Below are 21,690 nucleotides of genomic sequence, written 5' to 3'. Positions count from 1 at the left end.
TTTGTTAGTGTGGGCCCAGTCAGTACAGATTCCAACTTGAATATACAAACATACAATACTTTCATCTTGAAACTAATTTCACAAACAAAGAACAAATATTCAGGAGCTCACTCGACACCCGCCCTGCATCTTTGCGCATCGAAGCGCTACTGACCGTGGTAAAAAATTGATCGGCGTGAGCTGCAGTATACGGGGTGTTTCACGTCACTTGAACGAAGGTAAAAAAGAAAGTGGTTAAGCGTAACTGAATGAGACTAACGACATATGGTTTACCGTCACGTGGCGCTCGCTAGAGTATTCTTTATATTGTGGTTAATTAAATAATTAACTAAGATTAGTTATGCATTTCTCAATATTTACTTTAAGGCCAAGTACGTTTCGTTACCTCGTAGAGAGCATTCGAAAGTGGACGATCAAATTTTATGTGACAAGGTACATCATCATCATCATCATCATCATCATCATCATCATCAGCCTGGTTACGCCCACTGCAGGGCAAAGGCCTCTCCCATACTTCTCCAACAACCCCGGTCATGTACTAATTGTGGCCATACCGTCCCTGCAAACTTCTTAATCTCATCCGCCCACCTAACTTTCTGCCGCCCCCTGCTACGCTTCCCTTCCCTTGGGATCCAGTCCGTAACCCTTAATGGCCATCGGTTATCTTCCCTCCTCATTACATGTCCTGCCCATGCCCATTTCTTTTTCTTGATTTCAACTAAGATGTCCTTAACTCGCGTTTGTTCCCTCACCCAATCTGCTCTTTTCTTATCCCTTAACGTTACACCTATCAGAGGAGGAGAGCGGTGGCGTAGAGGTAGAACACCCGCCTCGCGTGCAATAGGTCCGTGGTTCGAATCCCGGTGCCGGCAATTTTCCACCGGATTAAAAAGAATCCGCGTGTTGATAAAATTGCACAAACAGGCCTGGAGTGTGGCCTGATCCCGGTGACCAGAACCGGTAACGCACTCCCTCACCAGAGCAGGATTGGCCACCCTGGTGCAGTACTTGGCCACAACCTCCTATGAACAGAACAATCAAACAAGGTACATGGTGCGTGGCAATTTTTTCCGGTGTTTAAAGAAACCTCGCCAAATATGAAATAAGGCCGCGTGACTACGCTAATGCGATGCCGTATTGCAGGGCACGTTTATATACGTCCATAGATACACGCATACACGCTATTCCATTCTCTCTCATTCCTTGTCTACATCTAGCAAGCGTCAGGCTTGCCACGTTTCATAAATATGCCATTTTCGCTACTTTGACCCTACTAATGATAACATAATAATAAAATGCCAGATGGTGTATCTGCACAGATTATTATAAAAAATATTGACAGGCTCTTCATTGAAAGCAATGCCATGACAGTGTAAAAGAGCGGAAATGCTAGAAAGTTCTTCTGTAATCAATCACACATGCAACATACGAGTATGACCGTTCTTCATTTACTGAAAAGTGTTCGGTGAGAAATTGCCAGCAGATTTTCCTTAAAACCAGGGCAATTCTTTTGACAGTGTAGCTGGAAGGCTGCATCAAACTGCCAATAACACTACAAACAATTGATGTTAACATATTAATTTCGGGCTACTCTACTGGCCCATTTTCACATTTATTCAGATGCAAGAGACTAATGTATACAGTGCACGATTCTCAAAGAAACTGTTTAGTGAATATCGCCTGAGCGGGCCAGAGAGCCCTGGTTTGTTGCGTGAATAGCCTGGGATGTAATAAAATAATAACCAGCGTAACTGAAGGGACAAGTAAGCGAAATATACTTGTCCTATTCCATGCGCTGTTCTTATTTCAGAATTATGTGGCAACTAGCCCAACAGCTAACTCTTCTAAAGCAGAATATATGTCTGTGATACAACTGATCCAATGCGCGTGACATTCTGCTAGCCTGACAGCGGCACTGTGTCCGCTGGAAAATAAGAATTTTTGGCGCTCACTCGCTCTTGGGGTCCCTCGCGGCGTGTGGGGCACAGGTTTTGGTCTGGACCCACTGGGTGGCGTTTGCGGCGTTCGTTTCGGCGTTGGGCGAGGTACTGCAGAAGGGTGGTCGCACTTTAGAAGACTGTGTTCAAACCAGTGCTGACTATACAAACAAGGCAACATTCACTTAAATCAAATAAATACGCGGAGTAAGAAGTGTCTTCGACTATTAGATCGATATTCCCTGTCTAGTGCACTTCGAATCCTTTGCCACTCTTTCTCTGATTTCTGTGAACGGTTACCTAATTCACTGTAGTGTTAAACTTGACAGATCCGTGAAATTTCTTATCTGAGTTTGGTTACATAAAAGACAGCCTTCGCGAAGAACAAGAAGGGCTCTTGATAGTGGCTTCAAGTTAGTTCTGTTAATCGACATCTGCCCGAAAATCAGTCCTGAAACTTCAGCTTATCCAAAGATGTCTCAACTCTGCACACTACAATGGGTCTTTTGAGAAGGAACAAATGTTGTTGACGTCGTTAAAACGGTAACTCGTGCAACTTCCAAGCAAAAGGACGGCACTGAACAAGCTGAAAGGTTTGGAAACACTTGTAGGATACTTTATTTCCATACTGAAATGTGTGTCAAATGCCGATCTGGTGTCAAAAACATTTCCTGAATATGCGACACACCTAATCATTTGATGTTGTCGCAAAGTAATAAGGCACACTACGATGATATTTCTAAAAGAAGAATAAACAGCCATGCTAAGTGTTTCTTGCCATTGCTCTACAAAGGGTAGGTTAAAGTCGTCACATCAGTTTCATTTACGGATAACGTATGACGAGTGATCATTGGTGGCTACCGATCTTGTTGTCGGCTACCACTTTTGTGTTTCGTACGCTCCTCATGCTCGCGCGTAGCTGACAACAATTGTAGGTAGGGCTGAGCTAGCGTCCCTTCTTTTCACTAGCTTGTCTTCTTTTGCGTTACCCTGCTCAGAAAAAATGTAACTGAAGTCTAACCTTTTCTTAATGCGGTCGCATTCAGTGTAGGTTCAAACTCGGAACTATGCGCATGAAAATCTTTTCGCTTTCAAATTTATTGTACAATTTAATTTTAACAATATGATCGTTAGTGGTGAGTGCGAGAGAAATACGGTCGAAAAACGCACCACCACATTGAGGTCCGAGATCCATGATTTAAACCGCCTAGTCAAATTGAAAAGCGTTATTGAGAAACCCTCGACCCTTGATGGGATTCGAAACCACTCGGAGATAAGCGCGGAACGGCCATGTCTCCAAGTGTGATTCCAATTGACATAGTGAAGCGCCAGAGTCGAACCCACTATCTTTGGCGTTAATTAGGGCGAAGGTGATTAAGGCAAACATAAGTAGGATACAGTTAAGGCCCTCGAGGCCTTGACCTTTGGTGAGAGTTGGACCCCCTGGAGAAATGGCTGAACCGGCGATATCTCCAAGCTGGATGTATATAGACATCTTGAAAGTCGAGCATACGACCCTTAGTTGGAGTCACACACTCAATCTTTGGTGGGAGTTGAACCCCCCAACTTTGGGTTTAATTAAGGCGAAGTTGATTAAGGCACTCGAACTCACGACCCAACATCGAAATATGGGCGAAACAGTCAGACCCCCAAGTTAGATTCCAATTGACATCATGAAGGTGGAGGCAAACCCACTACCTTTGGTGTTAATCAAACGAAGTGTATTAAGGCATACCTAATTAGGATACAGTAAAATAAGGCACTTGAACCTACGTCATTTGGTAGGAGTCGAACCAACGCGCTTTGGAGATAATTAGACCGAAGTTTATTATGGAGCAGTATTTAAGGTAGACCTAATTAGGGCCTTCGAACCCACGGCCTCTGGCCGCTAAAAACAATAGGAAGTAACAACGCATTAGAATGAAAATGTCAAATAATGTAATGAATGTCCTGTGAGCAGGCTTTAGCCTTCATCCTCTTTAGCGTATGCTGGGGTGACACTACCCCAGAAGTACCCCAGAAAGTGTATGAGAAAACGGCTCCGCAGTAGCTCGATGGGTGAGAGCATTGCACGCGTAACGCGAAGAGGTGGGCTCATATTCCCCCGGCGGCCAGTAATCTTTTCGTCCACTTCGATTTCGAGTAGCTTATGATTTATTTAAGTGAATTAACAGGTAGAAGTCATTAAAAGTTATATATTGCCACGTGCACTTGTTTATCCTTCTCGGGTAACCTCTTTTTATTGGCTAACAAAGGTTGAACGTTATCGCTCAGCTCTGGACGCACCTACGTGTATCGGAAGTCTATATATATATATATATATATATATATATATATATATAATACCAAGTGGTAGTGACCGCGAAAAACACCTGCGGCAAGTTGGTTTTCCGTGCACTTTCATTTCCTTCTTTATTTCATTTATTAAGCGCACGTTCCCCTATGCTGTCCATGCTGTCAGTGTTTGTTGGCTGCGTATGCTAAGACTAATCAAAAAATCGGGCCCCTCGGTTAACTTCCTTTCTTGTCGTTTATTACAGAACGCGGGTCTCGAATCCGGCAACATTGGTGCCTTGAGGTAGCATGCCTGGGTTTATTGACCGGTCGCCTTCATGCAAAAAGATAACGTTCTCGGGACGCCTGAGGCAGAAAGGATGTTCCACGTCCGCCGCCGAGGTGGGGGCGCTGGCCAACACCCCCTGCCAGGGTTCTACTAGGAAACAAATACTCAAGTAAGTGGATGGGGAAACAGTGCCGCGGTAGCTCAATTGGTAGAGCATCGCACGCGAAATGCGAAGGTTGTGGAATCCTTACCCGCCGGCGGCAAGTTGTTTTTTCATCCAGTTTCATTTCCATTAATTTATCGTTTCTTTGTTTAATTTATTAAGCACAAGTAATCTCCCCTATGTTGCCCTTGGTGACAGTGCTTGTTGGCTTCGTATGATATGACTCATAAACATCGGGCCACTAGGTCACCCCTGTCCTTCTCGTGTAGTTATATATATATATATATATATTGGTAGTAAAAAGAAATAACCATGACAGTGAATGGGAAAGAGGCGCGGTGGTAGCTAACTTGGTAGAGCATCACACGCGAAGATCGTTCCCTACCTCGGGCAACTTGCTTTTTCATCCACTTTCATTGCCATTATTTTATCCTTTCTCGAACATAATTAGTAAGTACAAGTAATTTTCCCTTTGTTGTCCTTGGCGTCATTGTTTGTTGCCTTCTTATGGTGTGCTTATATTACAGGGTGTCCCAACTAACTTTAGCCAGAGTTTAAAAAAAGATGCCAATGCCCCGTATCTGGACAAAACCAAGGTAATGTTGTTTGCCGTCGTCTGGAGATATTCTCATTACTTTATCATTCCGCCTAATTACATTATTCGTCCTAATTATTATTCAACTTCTAAATTATTATAATTAGGTGCAAAGTGTCAAGAAGAAAATTGTAGAGTGACAAGAAGAACTTCCTATACAGCTTTCTGTTGCTCAATACGTGCTACATAAACGTGTTTTTCCGAGCGCGAAAGGAGCTCGTAAACGTACCCAAAATTGGCGTGCGACTGGGCGCTCGAGGCACTTTGCGTGTATTGACAGGCTTCTTTGACGCTCGGAAAAAGACGTCGTTGTAGCACGTATTGAGCAACAGAAAGCTGCATAGGGAGTTTTTCTTGCCACTCTACAATTTTGTCTTTGACACTTTTCATCTAATTATATTATTATATATGTTGATAAATAATTAAGAGTAATTATATAATTATACATAATAAAAAATCGAGTATCTCTAAGTGACGGTAAAGAACATTACCTTGGTCCTGTCCATCTACGAGGGGTTCGCATATTTTTAATCCCTTGTTACATTTAGCTGGGAGCACTCTGGTTGCATATATATATATATATATATATATATATATATATATATATATATATATATATATATATATATATATGCACCCGCAGGATCTTCTAAGCTATCCTCTCTACCTCCGCCATATGACCGGCTTCCGAAAATTCACACACACACGCCTTCTCTCCGTTGACACCACTAATAGCAAAGCAATATAAAATGGCAGGCAGTGGACTTAGACGGGGTGTTCCAAGATAGAAAAAGGGACAGGCTGCTCCATGAAAGAAAAGCCCACGTCACGGTGGAACAGCGGAAATGCTAGCAAATCCTTCTGCAACAACTGCCCAGGGGACATTGAATTTCTAGCGCAGTAAATTGACATGATGTGTCAAACTGAAAAGAGCACTGTAGAAATTTGAGACTAAGTCAGTTGGCTCAGCTATGTCGCACATGCTTCTGAAATAAACAGTTCCATGAATTTCACCTGAGCTGGGTCAGAAACAGCTGGACTGTAGCGTGATAAGGGCAGTTTGCAGCCAAAATCATAAACAACAAATAGATCGGCACAAGAAAGTGAGAGAAGTTTGTGCTCTTCTCTGCACTATCTGTTATCTGTGAATGATGTCCTAACTGGCCGCCCAACCGCGAACTGTTCTAAAGCAGAATATACGTGAATGATACAACTGATCCGATGCGCGTTACATCATGTTGGCTTGAAATCGGCAATAAATCCGCTGAAAATAACGATTTATCGCGCTCACTTGAGATTGGGGTCTTTGGCGGCGTGCCGTGTACAGGCTTTGGTCTGGACCCACTGGGTGGCATTGGCGGTGTTCGTTTCGGCGTTGGGCGACGTCCTGTATAAGTGGGGTCAATCTTTAAATAGTAAAGCTTAAACCCGAGGAAACTATGCAACAAGACAAGATTAACTTCAAATAAATTCACGGAGAAGGAAGCCCTTCTGTATATAAATGAATATAAGATATTCATTTGTTGTGTAGAGTAATTCGAATTTTTTTCCACTCGTACGCACATTTCTCTGAGCTCCCTCCAATTTCACGTTTGTGTCGGTTCTCTCAATTTGCTTGCATCGAAAGCAACCTTCAGGATGAAGACAACGGCGGTTTTATGATTCCTTAACTGTAGTTCCAGGAAACAGCCCAAAACTGGTCCGCAGAGTTCAGCTTGTCAGAAAATATCATAAATATAACACATTGCAGAGTTATTAGACCAAGGATACAAACTTTTGACATCTTAAAATAGAACACGTGCTATTTGCACGTAAAAGGGTGGTTCTCGTAAATTGTAAAGGTTGGCAAATACTTCTAAGGTATTTCGTTTTGATACTAAAATTGCCCTGAAATGCCGATCTGGTGTAAGGCATATTTCCTGACTCCTCGACACAGTGGTCAATCTGCAGTCGTCGCGTAGTGATAAGGCTAAGTACAATAATGTATTAATGCGACTAGCATTCATTGCCTACTTCAGCCGTTTTGAGCATAGCGCAGCCTAGCCTTGCATACGCGTCCGTCCGTCCGTCCGTCCGTCCGTCCGTCCGTCCGTCCGTCCGTCCGTCCATCCATCCATCCATCCGTCCATCCATCCGTCCATCCGTCCATCCGTCCGTCCGTCCATCCGTCCATCCATCCATCCATCCATCCATCCGTCCATCCATCCATCCATCCATCCATCCATCCATCCATCCGTCCGTCCGTCCGTCCGTCCGTCCATCCATCCATCCATCCATCCATCCATCCGTCCGTCCTCCGTCCGTCCGTCCGTCCATCCGTCCGTCCGTCCGTCCGTCCGTCCATCCGTCCGTCCGTCCGTCCATCCATCATAGCGCAGCATAGCGCATAGCGCATAGAGCGTAGCGCAGCCTAGCCTTGCATACGCGTCGGTGCGTCCGTCCGTCCGTCCATCCATCCATCCATCCATCCATCCATCCGTCCATCATCCGTCCATCCATTCATCTAGCTAGCTGAAAAATCAGCCCGACGCTATCGCTCAAACAATACGTCGGCCAAACCAGTAGCTGCTTAAATGAGTGGTTAAGAACGAACAATAAGAAAACAAGAAAGCTGTGTATTGTCGGTGAACTGTCTGTGTGCGGTCTGTGTGTTGTATATTTATAAGTGCCTTCTAGTGACCGTGTTAGGTTTCGCGCTACTTCGGAAGTGTTACTAATTATTGACCAAAAAGCCCCATCGCTGCCCTTGTTGACTTCTACCCCTTGCCCCGTAGTCCAGGATGTCAAATAGCCTGGGCCACTATTTCTGGGCTTCTGGTCATTGTGCATTCGTGGTCGTTGCATCGCCTTGATTCCAGCTTTGTCATTTGACTCTCATCGTACCTCTGTCGTCACGCCATCTTCATCATACAGTCGCCATACATTCCTTGTCACACCACAATCATAATGCCACCGTGGTTGTACAATCGTCTTCGTTCCAGCTTCGTGATCTTGCTATCGTCCAGCAGTCGTCATCACGCCTTCTATCCCGACACAGTCAACGAAGCTGTCTAATAGCTTGGCCAACCAAGTATAACCTCAAGGTCGTGATGCAGTCGTGGTCGCTGCATCGTCTTGATTCCAGGTTTGTCACATGATTCTCATGCTGCCATCATCGTCGCACAGTAGTTTTATAATTGTCATCACTTCAGAAACAGCATCCTTTTGTCGCCAAGCCGTTTTCGCCATACCACCTTCGTAGTTCCAATGAAGTCAATCTTTCTTCATTAGGTAACAATTATACTGCCGTCATTATTTCGCGGTTATACCGCTTTTCTCATTTCGTGATCGCGAGACAGCCGCTCTCATTGCATCCGTTGACATACCGTCAGCATCACCGCCATTGTCGTCACCCCACTTTGGTCGTCCGTCAAACATACCGTCGTCGTCACCCTTTCTTATTCATTGAGGTAGCATTATACAACAATCCTTACGCCGTTGTCGTCATACGCTCGTCGTCGTCCCATTGTCCTCCGGCATTTGTCACAACATCTTCCTTATTGCGCTGTCGTCGTGTAATCGAATCGTTGTCATGCATTCGTTATGATAGAATCGTAGTGATGCGGTCGCGGTGGTTATGTTGTCGTCATTCTAACTTCGACATCCGATTCTCGTGCCGTCGTCATGAGCCATCGCCGGCACACAGTTTTCCTACCATTTTCGTCATGCCATCGCCGTCTCGCTGTCCTTTCACCGTCGTCACTACTTTAGTACCATCATCGCAATTTCCCCATTTCGTCGTTGTCGTACACATTATTCGATCCACCCTCCTTTCTTGTTCGTGATCCTATCATAATCGTGCTCTCTTCATTCAATCGCGATCATTTCGCCGTTGCCATGTCGTCGTAGTAATCGCATCGTTGCCAAACAGACGCTATCATTCATCGGTTGTCATACGATTATCGTCATTGCATCATTTCGCCGTGCCATCATCACCATTCCAGCTTATTCCTCCGGTTCTCTTCATACCATCGTTGTTGAGCCATCATCGCCATAGAGTCGTCGTCGTCTCACTGTCTTCGTGTTGCTGTCGGCATGCCGTTGTCGTTACGCCTTCACATAATTTAATAATGGACATCTCATTGTCGTCATGCCTTCGTCGTTTTATCAATGTCATTCGTTCTTCGTCATTCCGTCGTCAATGCGTGGCGTCATACAGTCGTCGTCACGCTCATGGTCGACCTTGGTAAGCCAGTCCCATAGCAATGCGGGGATGATATCCCAGTTTGCGGCTTATAGAGGAGGTATCAAAACTCTCACAATCACCGCTAAACCTCGTATATAGACATGACATAAGCAATGGTGTCTCTCGTTTTATTGTTTGAATGTTATTCGCATTACCGCCGACAGTCATCGTGACATCAGTTCTGCCCTACATATTTAACTAAAGTGTTCCTACACTCCTCACGCACGCATGTGCAGTGTAAGCTTTTACGGTGTTTTCTGTACCCGAGTACAATTGTGAACATGGTCATGAGTTAGCGCCCACCCTATTTACTTCGTCTTGTTTTGTGCTGCTGGGTACACAATGAATATAACGTGAGATCATCATCAAACGTGCGACTATTCACCATAGCTTTAACTCGAAGCTACTTACGTGAAATTGATTTAGTCCTATAAATTATTTAACAAAATTTCAAAAATTCAGCAGCGATTTCGCCCTAAGTTCGAGAGAAATGCGTTAACATTAGGTCGTACCTCGATTTTATTAAACAAAACTTGACAATTTCATCAGCTATTTAGTGCTATATGCGAGAGGAATGCGTCCGGCTTACGCCGTATCCGGAATCCATGATTGAAACTGAGTTCGCCGCATTGCAAGATGACGCTCAGGAGATTATTTTACACATGCTCTATTTCTTCAAGGAGCGCAGTGCAATGCACAGTGGTCCAGAGCAGACCTCCATGAGTTCCATTTCATATATATGCACATATATGCAGATACACACTATTCTAACCTCTCCGATTCCTCCCACCTCTGACATGTGATCGGCTTCCCTCACTTTACGCAAATAGTTTTGTATCTAATTGCACACTCCCACTGCTAGTGGATTAAACTCAAGCAGGTGACACTCACATTCAGAAGAAAAACCTTGAAGCGCACGCTGACACATAGAAAAAGTAGAGAGAACAGCAAAACCACATGGGCCAGTGTCTGTTTTGGTATGATTTTGCAGTTAACCCCTGTTCACTTCCTAATTCCAACGAAATGATCCAGCTAACAGCCTTCTTCCTTAGCGACGTGTGAAACGACGTGCATTTTTATTGATTCTGTGTCAACGTAACGTTTGCGATTTCTAATAATCCTGCCGCACCTGTGGACATCGAAAAAAATTGCACAAACTAGTCAACGGCCCATCTGTCTCACTTCCGCCGTCGCAAATTCTAAGCCGGTAACAGGAACTTGTGAAACGGGATTTTCGCCACCACGCAAGGTTCCCACTCTCAGTAGCACAGAGCTTTCAGCTTCCTCAACCACTGCCCGTTAGCGACACTCCTGTTTTCTCCGCCAACGTAGCCGAGGTCCTACGTTCTATGACAAATGCCGCAGGCAAAATTTCCACCTATTCTTGCTGTCTGTGCTATTTTGGCCAGGCGCATTTACGGGGGCGGATCTACCCACTGTGCGTGTCACGAACCCCCTCATTCTATTGCCCTCGCTGCTGTTCACTATTCGCACGCAGAGCGGCTGACCTGTATGCGCCATCCCGTGTCAATCTTGCTAATGAAGTAGCTGCTGTCAAAATAAAGCTGCGTGTTTTTTGATATATTTCGCGCTGTTTTCGCGGCAATACCAATACATGCCTGACAGACACCATCATCACTGCTTGCTATATACACAGCGCTTGTCTGCTTCCAATGCCCGAGCCTGGTGCGGGACACTGTATTAGTGTAACTTTCACATCTGTGTCAATGCTCCTGCTCGACGACGTCGAAAATTGTCTTATGACTTTGTGTTCAGTTCAGAAATAGTACACGATACCAAACCTTTTTTCGATGCCGTGAACAGGAACACGGATGAAGAGGAACGAGATGGAGCACGCCTCATGTCTATGAAAAGCACATGCGTTCTGCCATGAAATGATTACCATGCGTGGAATAAGCAGGAACAAAGATGGGACGCGTGACATGTACCTGAAGTCCCTGTCAGCTCGTAGGGCAGTCCCTTGTGTACCGCACCCGAATAACTAACGAAAAGGCTGACGCAGCAGTACACATTCGAGCTGATGCGAGTACAGGACGTCGCGGACAAACAACGGCAGATGTCATTTTGTTTACCGGATCAGTTAACTTATTGACTCAGCGTTCACATGGAGGCTACTAAAATTGGTACCTAAATTGGTTTAAATTGGTATCCACCTGGAATATGCCTGCTACCAGGCACACTCTTGCCACCAGGTATATGTCCGCCACCAGGTATATGTCCGCCACCAGGTATATGTCCGCCACCAGGCTTTTTAGGCCTACCCGGGTGCTGTCCACTGCCATGATGTGGGCCCGGTTTCGCGCTGTTTTGCCCAGAGCCCGTTGTTGCCTGCTCATCGCTGTCGCTAGCGTTGTGTCCTGTTTTCAAAGTAGAACGCAAGGAGTTGGTCAGCCATACCAAGCAGGCACAGAAAGGAAGGAAAAATTGCCATCAGTCTAAAACTAGCGTAATACGTCAAGATTATTAGGTTGTCAAGAGGGCAGAAACTCATGCTGTAGCTGACATAGTCCAAAAAATTGGATTCCTCATAATTAATTTTTTGCATGTTGCAAATACATGCTAATTCATTTTTACTTTGCACAATAATATAAAGAAGTACGAGAAGTCTCTGCTTTTGCAAAACTTTATTGTTCTTTTTTTGTTCATTTTCTGCACATCTGATACTTCATGTGGTTTCTTGCTGTCGAGTTCTATTCATCGCTTTTAGACGAACATCGTTCTGTATTTCAACGCCCGCCGCCTACGAAGGAATATATATTTATAGAGTTATTGATATCATTGGTTTATTGAAGCATGCTTTTTAATTCATATCTGTATCTGAGACCTGGCTTTCTGCGAGTGATGCTAATCTGGTAGGTTTTCCGTTAGACAAATCGGTGTGCTGTCAGCGTATATCTGATGCTCAAAAAGTCTCAGATATTTTTATTTTTCTTTCACATCTATTACACTCGCAGACTATATCTTTCCATTAACATTCCATTTTGGGAATCGGTTTGGGTACAAATAGAGCAAGCTTACGTCACATCTAATCCAAATAATCAAATTCTTGCTAGCATTTATCACTCTCCTTCATCATCACTAGCTGAATTCTTATCAGCTACTAAGAACGCCCTCAACAGTTCACCTTTACAAAGCAAGAACACTGTGTTAGTAAACGATATGAAAATAAACTTATTAGATTGCAATGTTCCTTATTAGATTCCAATTCTATTACGTTCTCATCCTGATTACCTTCCAGGGTACGAATTTGAGTTTCTCATTTATTCGCACTCTAGATGTATTGCACGTGGTGCTTATTCTTCTGGAGCACGGTTTTTAACTTCAGCACTCAATTCGGGATTAAAACTAAAATCAGTCTAAAACTAAATTCATGATTTTCGGGACCTTTCATAAGCCGATATTCACTCCCGCAGTTCTGGCGCTAGCTCCTATAGTTGTCACTGCTTTTGTCGTGAATTGATTTCTTGGAGCTAGTTTTGACGTAGCTGGACGTTAAACGACTTTTGTACTCATGCGTTAATTAAAGCTAGGCGATATTTTCCCTTAACAACTTGTTATGTCGCTAGTTCTCCTTCGTCCACGGTCATATAAACCGCGGCATGGCTACCTGGGGAAAGACATATCAATCCTACATTTCATCAGCGCGACACGTCCAGAACCACAAAATCCGTATCACTACCATCAGTCCTTGCCTTTCTAATGTGAATTGCATTACTTAGGCAATAAACATGTTATATCTTAGAAGGTTATTTCAATTTAATTGTACCTGTTTGTTGTTTAAAAGAAAAATGGTCAACAACATTTCGAACAACGAATTGTTAGGAAACACTATGCGGACGCGTGTCACGCCGGAAGGAAATTTTTTATTAACACAATCTCACAGTAATTACGGAATTAAAACCGTGTTATTTGCAGCCATCTCATTCTGGAACTCACTGCCACCCAACCTGGAGTCGCAGTGTAACATTTATAGATTTAAATAAGCTGTGAAAATTTTCCTTCTGTCATCATAATCTTTTTATCAGGTCCAGCCTTATTACTCGTAATAAGATAATTTTTTCGTTTCATGTATTCATTGCTGCGTTCTTACAGCTGTGATATTGCTGTATTTTGTTGTAGCTACTGCTTCATAAGTGTTACTTTTTTTTCTTGTCACTGACCCATACATTTTTTATCTTTGTATTTTTCGTAATTGGTCCCCCTGCAGTCTTCGAACTATGAGATCCTAGTCTGTAAAACAATTTTTACATGTTATGAATGTCCGGTTACTCTTACGCTAATAATAAATTTGAGAATGCTGAAACATGAAAAAGAACTTCGCTTCTTAAAATTTTTCATTTTTATCATTTCAACGCAAAACTGTTGAATTGAATTTAGTTGCGAAGAAATTTTGGGAAAGAGAATGTGGCGATGCTGTCATTCTATTGGGGACGTTCAGAGTCTGCTTATTTCCTTCCATCAAGTCGATGTTGCAACCTTCTGCGGCTAAGCTATTCAGGTTGGTCTAAGAAGGTAACATTTCTTACTTCGTGTACATTGTGCAATTTCAACGAATGCTGCATTTCTGTTCAACGAGCTTATCTTGGTACATAACTACCAGAATTTCAATGTGCCCAAGGCCATGCCACAGCCCTAGGCTTTCTAGATACAACATGCACTTAACACTAAACTCGCTTTGACAGTGCAGTGACCACCCATGCATGCCGTAGTTTCTACAGCTAGATGGAACAACGCCAACATTTAAACTGACGTTTCGGAATCATCGACCTATCTAAGACGGAAGTAATCGGCTGCCGATTCAAATGCGCGTTATCGGCGGCGCGCTGTACACGTGCTTAATTGCTCAGCTTTAGCCTTTTCCGGCAATGACACGCTGAAGGTTTATCAGGCCCCGAGGCTCTCACCGAAAGTAATCTTTGAGGTTAAGTTAGGTGCAGCACCGTATATGCGTTGAGGATGGCGACAAAAGTAGAGGGTCATCATCATCATCATCATCATCATCATCATCAGCCTAGTTACGCCCACTGCAGGGCAAAGGCCTCTCCCATACTTCTCCAACTACCCCGCTCATGTACTAATTGTGGCCATGTTGTCCCTGCAAACGTCTTAATGTCATCAGCCCACCTAACTTTCTGCCGCCCCCTGCTGCGCATCCCTTCCCTTGGAATCCAGTTCGTAACCCTTAGTGACCATCGGTTATCTTCCCTCCTCATTACATGTCCGGCCCATGCCCATTTCTTTTTCTTGATTTCAACTAAGATGTCGTTTACCCGCGTTTGTTGCCTCACCCAATCTGCTCTTTTCTTATCCCTTAACGTTACACTCATCATTCTTCTTTCCATAGCTCGTTGCGTCGTCCTCAATTTCAGCAGAACCCTTTTCGTAAGCCTCCAGGTTTCGGCCCCATATGTGAGTACTGGTAACACACAGCTGTTATACACTTTCCTTTTGAGGGATAGTGGCAACCTGCTGTTCATGATTTGAGAATGCCTGCCAAACGCACCCCAGCCCATTCTTAGTCTTCTGGTTATTTCAGTCTCATGATCCGGATGCGTGGTCACTACCTGCCCTAAATAGATGTATTCCCTTACCACGTCCAGTGCTTCGCTACCTATTGTAAGCTGCTGTTCTCTTCCGAGACTGTTAAACAATACTTTAGTTTTCTGCAGATTAATTTTCAGACCCACCCTTCTGCTTTGCCTCTCCAGGTCAGTGAGCATGCATTGCAGTTGGTCTCCTGAGTTACTAAGCAAGGCAATATCATCAGCGAATCGCAAGTTGCTAAGGTATTCTCTATCAACATTTATCCCCAATTCTTCCCACTCCACGCCTCTGAATACCTCCTGTAAACATGCTGTGAATAGCATTGGAGATATCGTATCTCCCTGTCTGACGCCTTTCTTTATAAGGATTTTGTTCCTTTCTTTGTGGAGGACTACGGTGGCTGTGGAGCCGCTATAGATATCTTCCAGTATCTTTACATATGGCTCATCTACACCCTGATTCCGTAATGCCTCCATGACTGCTGAGGTTTCGACTGAATCAAACGCTTTCTCGTAATCAATGAAAGCTATATATAAGGGTTGGTTATATTCTGCACATTTCTCTATCACTTGATTGATAGTGTGAATATGGTCTATTGTTGAGTAGCCTTTACGGAATCCTGCCTGGTCCTTTGGTTGACAGAAGTCTAAGGTGTTCCTGATTCTATTTGCGATTACCTTAGTAAATACTTTGTAGGCAACGGACAGTAAGCTGATCGGTCTATAATTTTTCAAGTCTTTGGCGTCCCCTTTCTTATGGATTAGGATTATGTTAGCATTCTTTCAAGATTCCGGTACGCTCGAGGTTATGAGGCATTGCGTACACAGGGTGGCCAGTTTCTCTAGAACAATCTGACCACCATCCTTCAACAAATCTGCTGTTACCTGATCCTCCCCAGCTGCCTTCCCCCTTTGCATACCTCCTAAGGCTTCTTTTACTTCTTCTGGCGTTACCTGTGGGATTTCGAATTTCTCTAGGCTATTCTCTCTTCCACTAGCGTCGTGGGTGCCACTGGTACTGTATAAATATCTATAGAACTCCTCAGCCACTTGAACTATCTCATCCATATTAGTAACGATATTGCCGGCTTTGTCTCTTAACGCACACATCTGATTCTTGCCTATTCCTAGTTTCTTCTTCACTGTTTTTAGGCTTCCTCCGTTCCTGAGAGCCTGTTCCATTCAATCCATATTATAGTTCCTGATGTCCGCTGTCTTACGTTTGTTGATTAACTTAGAAAGTTCTGCCAGTTCTATTCTAGCTGTAGGGTTAGAGGCTTTCATACATTGGCGTTTCTTGATCAGATCTTTCGTCTCCTGCGATAGCTTACTGGCTTCCTCTCTAACGGCGTTACCACCGACTTCCATTGCGCACTCCTTAATGATGCCCATGAGATAGTCGTTCATTGCTTCAACACTAAGGTCCTCTTCCTGAGTTAAACCCGAATACCTGTTCTGTAGCTTGATCCGGAATTCCTCTAGTTTCCCTTTTACCGCTAACTCATTGATTGGCTTCATGTGTACCAGTTACTTCCGTTCCCTCCTCAAGTCTAGGCTAATTCGAGTTCTTACCACCCTATGGTCACTGTAGCGTACTTTGTCGAGCACGTCTACATCTTTTATGATGCCAGGGTTCGCGCAGAGTATGAAGTCGATTTCATTTCTAGTCTCACCATTCGGGCTCCTCCACGTCCACTTTCGACTAACCCGCTTGCGGAAAAAGGTGTTCATTATCCGCATATTATTCTGTTCTGCAAACTCTACTAATAATTCTCCTCTGCTATTCCTAGAGCCTATGCCATATTCCCCCACTGACTTGTCTCCAGCCTGCTTCTTGCCTACCCTGGCATTGACGTCGCCCATCAGTATAGTGTATTTTGTTTTGACTTTACCCATCGCCGATTCCACGTCTTCATAAAAGCTTTCGACTTCCTGGTCATCATGACTGCATGTAGGGGCATAGACTTGTACCACCTTTAATCCGTACCTCTTATTAAGTTTCACAACAAGACCTGCCACCCTCTCGTTAATGCTATAGAATTCCTGTATGTTACCAGCTATTTCCTTATTAATCAGGAATCCGACTCCTAGTTCTCGTCTCTCCGCTAAGCCCCTGTAACACAGTACATGCCCGCTTTTTAGCACTGTATATGCTTCTTTTGTCCTCCTAACCTCACTGAGCCCTATTATATCCCATTTACTACCCTCTAATTCCTCCAATAACACTGCTAGACGCGCCTCACTAGATAGCGTTCTAACGTTAAACGTTGCCAGGTTCAGATTCCAATGGCGGCCTGTCCGGAGACAGGTATTCTTAGCACCCTCTGCAGCGTCACAGATCTGACCGCCGCCTTGGTCAGTTGCTTCGTGGCTGCTGGGGACTGAGGGCCGGGGTTTGATTGTTGTATTCATATAGGAGGTTGTGGCCAAGTACTGCACCAGGGTGGCCAATCCTGCTCTGGTGACAGAGTGCGTTACCGGTTCTGGTCACCGGAATCAGGCCGCACTCCAGGCCTGTTTGTGCAATTTTCACAACACACGGTTTTTTTTTGTATTTTCCGGCGGAGAATTGCGCGGCACCGGGATTTCAATCACGGTCCTCTTGCACTGGAGACGGATACTCTACCGTCCCCGCAGGAGTTAAATTAAAAATTGAATTATTGGGTTATGCGTGACAAAACCAGTTTCTGATTATGCTCGCCGTAGTGGAGGACTCCGAAAATTTCGACCACCTGGGGTTCTTTAACGTGCACCTAATTCTACGTACACGGGTGTTTTCGCATTTCGCCCCCATCGAAATGCGGCCGCCGTGGCCGGGGTCCGATCCCGCGACCTCGTGCTCAGCAGTCTAACACCATAACCACTGAGCAACCACGGCGGGTCCCGCAGGAGTTGTACGCCTAATTTAACCTACAGTGGTGCCCTATTTGATCAGTCAAGGTGGACCAATCTGAGCTCGGTTATACCGCATGGATGGCACTCGGCTAGAGAACCTGGTATTTATGACCTGCACATGTGTGGCCACATATAATTGAGGATATATATATATATTTTTAGGAGGGTTTCCGTACAGTGATAAAATGAAGGAAAAGACAATAAAAAGAAAGAAAAAATGGGGGGAAAGAAAAGGAACATAACATGTGATTTGGACTCGTGATCCTTCAATGTTGCCCGGAAAGGTAGCTCAGTCGGTTGGTTCGTCAACCCAACCGTTACTTCCAAGCGCCATAGCTCCTGCTCCGAGCCTCATACTTATGTGGAAAGGGACTGATGTTGTTGGAAGGCATAATTGCTTGGAAAAATGGCCGCCAGAGGAGCAGCGTGAACTCGAGCGGCTTTAGAGAATAGGAAAACTGCCTTAAAATATTTAGACTTGAGGGGAAGCTTCGTTAACAAACTATAACACGGCAATCAGCACTTGAATACGACGAGAGCAATTATTGAGACGTGGAAAATTCCCTTGAAATAAATCTGGTTTGCGAGAGAAATGCTTGTATGTATTGAATCTCTTAAAAGGTGAGGGGGGAAATATGCGCTCACCGAGAGGGCATCGTCAGCACGAGACCACCACCAGGCACCTTACTGAGATGTGGAGAGCTTCGCGGCCGGAACGAAGCCTCCCCTCTCCGCCGGCCAAGAGTGGAAAACGCGCTTTCCGATCGCTCAAGGTTGCACGGACATTGTATAGCTATGAATAAAGGGAAAATGAGACATCCACCCGTTCTTAGCAATTGCTACAAAGGAAACCCATACGGGTTCCTCGAAAGAAAAGCCTTCGACTTACCATTCGAAAAACCATTCGACTTCGCCCTGCCATCTGCTAGCCGCCTGGTTAGCTCAGATGGTAGAGCGGCTGCCCCGGAAAGGCGGTGGTCCCGGGTTCGAGTCCCGGACCAGGACGAATTTTTCTTCAACTTTGAGGCTTTTCTTTCGAGGAACCCGTATGGGTTTCCTTTGTAGCAATTGCTACGAACGGGTGGATGTCTCATTTTCCCTTTATTCATCGCTTCTCTCCACCTTGCGGGTTTCCGCAGAACTACTACGTCAAACATTGTATAGCTCTAGCGTCTAGGAAAAAGCTTAAACAGGTGCGAGGGTGGCATGCATAGCGTGGGAAGCTAGCCGCCGGAATAGCTATCTCAAGTACTGCTGCTGGCGAGGGCGAAATACCTTCGTGTAATTATAATAACCCTAATAGGACTTCTTTCAAAGAAAAAAAAAAGAAAAGAAAAAAAAGAAACGGCTCAGAACGCTATACTACGAGAGCTATGACTGATACTTTTCTACATATATGTATTCATCTCATCTATGGGATCGCATGCGCGCGCTGTTGCCTTGTCTCTGCGTGTAGTAGTTAAGAGAGCCAGTTTAAGGGCGGAGAAGGAAGGAGAGGAAAGCAATATTGCAGCGCCGTGGTTTTAAAGCGCAACCGTGGTAGGGAGACGGAAGGCGATATAAGCATGCGTGTCCATGATACGCACACGACAAACTGCCTTACAATATTTAGACTTAAGGGGAAGCTTCGTTAACAAACTATAACACGGCAATCAGCACTCGAATATAATTATAACCTTAATAATAATTGTAAATATTCATCTCATCTATAGGATCTAAAGCGCGCTGTTTCTTTGTCTCTGCGTGTAGTAGTTAAGAGAGACAGTTTAAGGGCGGAGAAGAGGGAAGGAAAGGAAAGTCTCTGAAGCAAACTTGCAGCGCCGTGGTTTTAAAGCGCAACCGTGGTAGAGAAACGGAAGGCGATATAAGCGTGCGTGGCCATGATACGTACACGACAAACTGTCTTAAAATATTTAGACTTGAGGGGAAGCTTCGTTAACAAACTATAACACGGCAATCAGCACTCGAATACGACGAGAGAAATTATTGAGACGTGGAAAATTCCCTTGAAATAAATCTGGTTTGCGAGACAAATTATTAGTGCGCTGTTAAGGTAAGCGCGCCAGTAGTAGTCAAGAGATAGGTAAATATGGTATGAACACTTGCCGAGCAATACCAGAAACTTTTTGACGCCTTACTCATATGCATGTTCCCAAGTAAAATAGACGATACGTTTCTGCAATACTTTCGCTTGGGATATTGAAGAGTTATCCTCACTGAATGAAGCTGACAGTGTACTCTGGAAGAGCAGCGCTGGAGAGTGATACCTAGTGCTGCGAACAATTAGCGTTCGATTGCGATTCATATGTACTAGCTGACGCAGTTATATAGGCCAACACGTATGTTTCATGCTAACACTCGCATTTGCCTGTTTAGCCTGATGGAAGCTGAACGTGCTCTAAATATTCTCGCAATATTGCAGAGACGTAATTCCGGAAACACCGCCTAGAGAATTTCCTAATGGATGCTGTGGAACCAATATATTGTCGGACAACGACGTGCTGGGCATGTCTTCGAAATGGCTTCGCCGAAAACTTAATCGTAGAGCAACAATAAAATATGATTACGTGAAATCATCAGAAGAACCTTTTCGCATTTTGTCTTTGTTTACTGGGTCCACTTTTTCGCAGACACTTCATAAACTCTTTTTATCATTTAGTGTTGTTTACTGACATTCGAGCTTTTTTTACGGAAAAGCTGTTTATGCAGACCCTGAGCCATAGTTGTAGGACTTCGCTAAAAATGGGCCACGTGACCTAGCGGGAGAGTAAAAGAAGAGTTCAACAGGGCAAAGCTGTTGGAGTGACCCGTTTCACTCCGTGAGAATGCTATCTTATACGCGGATCTTATACGGTTGTCAATGGTGCATTTTCGGCGATTGAGCTAGTTCGGCGTCGAATTTATCGACGATTGATTCCACCCTGCCGAGAATGAAACAACCGTTATGCTGGCGGTTTGCGGCCAACGAACAGTGCCCATCGATTGAAACGCGACACTAGGAACGCGCGAGATCTGATTTCGCGTGAGGCTTGTAGGCAAAAAAAGCACGCGAAACACTGAAATAAACCTCACAGGTAAAAAATAAAAAACGCTTGGAGAAACGTAAAAAAAATCCTCCTAAAGCATGTTGACCACGTGAAGCACGCGAAAGCGAAAATGAGGTGAAAGAATGGTGACACAAAAGATCTACAATATAGAGTAATTGCGAAGTTTGACTTCGATGGTGCACCACTTGGTTAACTAATACGGTTTCGATGTTCGACCATCTCCACGGACTGGAAGGGCCGGTGATTATTATAGACTATGTATAGTTCTCTGTAGAAAACGGTTATATGCATATACGTGACGTTTGTTGCAGGGGAGTTCTTGGGTGAGGCGAACATACCTTGGTTGAAATGACGTCAATTTAAAAAAAATGCAATTTTCTAACTTCGATCATTATCACGATTACAACCTTGGTGGTGGTTTACTAAGTACTTTGAGAGATTGACTCTAATGTGCATCCCCATTTTATAATATAGTCTAACAATTCGCGTGTAATTTATAGCGTTCGCCTTTTATTTCAACGTTCCAGACGGGCATTATTAAAACCGAAAGCTACAGGAGCGCTAGAACCGTATCCCCCTTATCACATGCAACAGACTGCCAGTGATGAAGTGTGCGACAAAGTTTGAACGATTGTATGTCGCGGCAACTACTGACACGGAGCGTCATGGCATATTAAAAACAGGCAAAGTGTGCTATCGTA

General features: G+C 44.3%; 1 non-coding gene across 1 annotated transcript; it reads left to right on the top strand.

The window, feature by feature from the left end:
* The first annotated feature begins 18,873 nt into the window (after window positions 1-18,873).
* TRNAS-GGA (transfer RNA serine (anticodon GGA)) lies at window positions 18,874-18,948 on the top strand. The gene has a single exon. It is a non-coding gene; the product is annotated as a tRNA-Ser (tRNA).
* Window positions 18,949-21,690: the final 2,742 nt, after the last annotated feature.

This window comes from Dermacentor variabilis, chromosome 2 (genome assembly GCF_050947875.1).
Source record: "Dermacentor variabilis isolate Ectoservices chromosome 2, ASM5094787v1, whole genome shotgun sequence".
Lineage (NCBI taxonomy): Eukaryota > Metazoa > Arthropoda > Arachnida > Ixodida > Ixodidae > Dermacentor > Dermacentor variabilis.
Note: the sequence above shows the minus strand (reverse complement) of the source record. Positions and strands in the feature narration are given on the sequence as shown.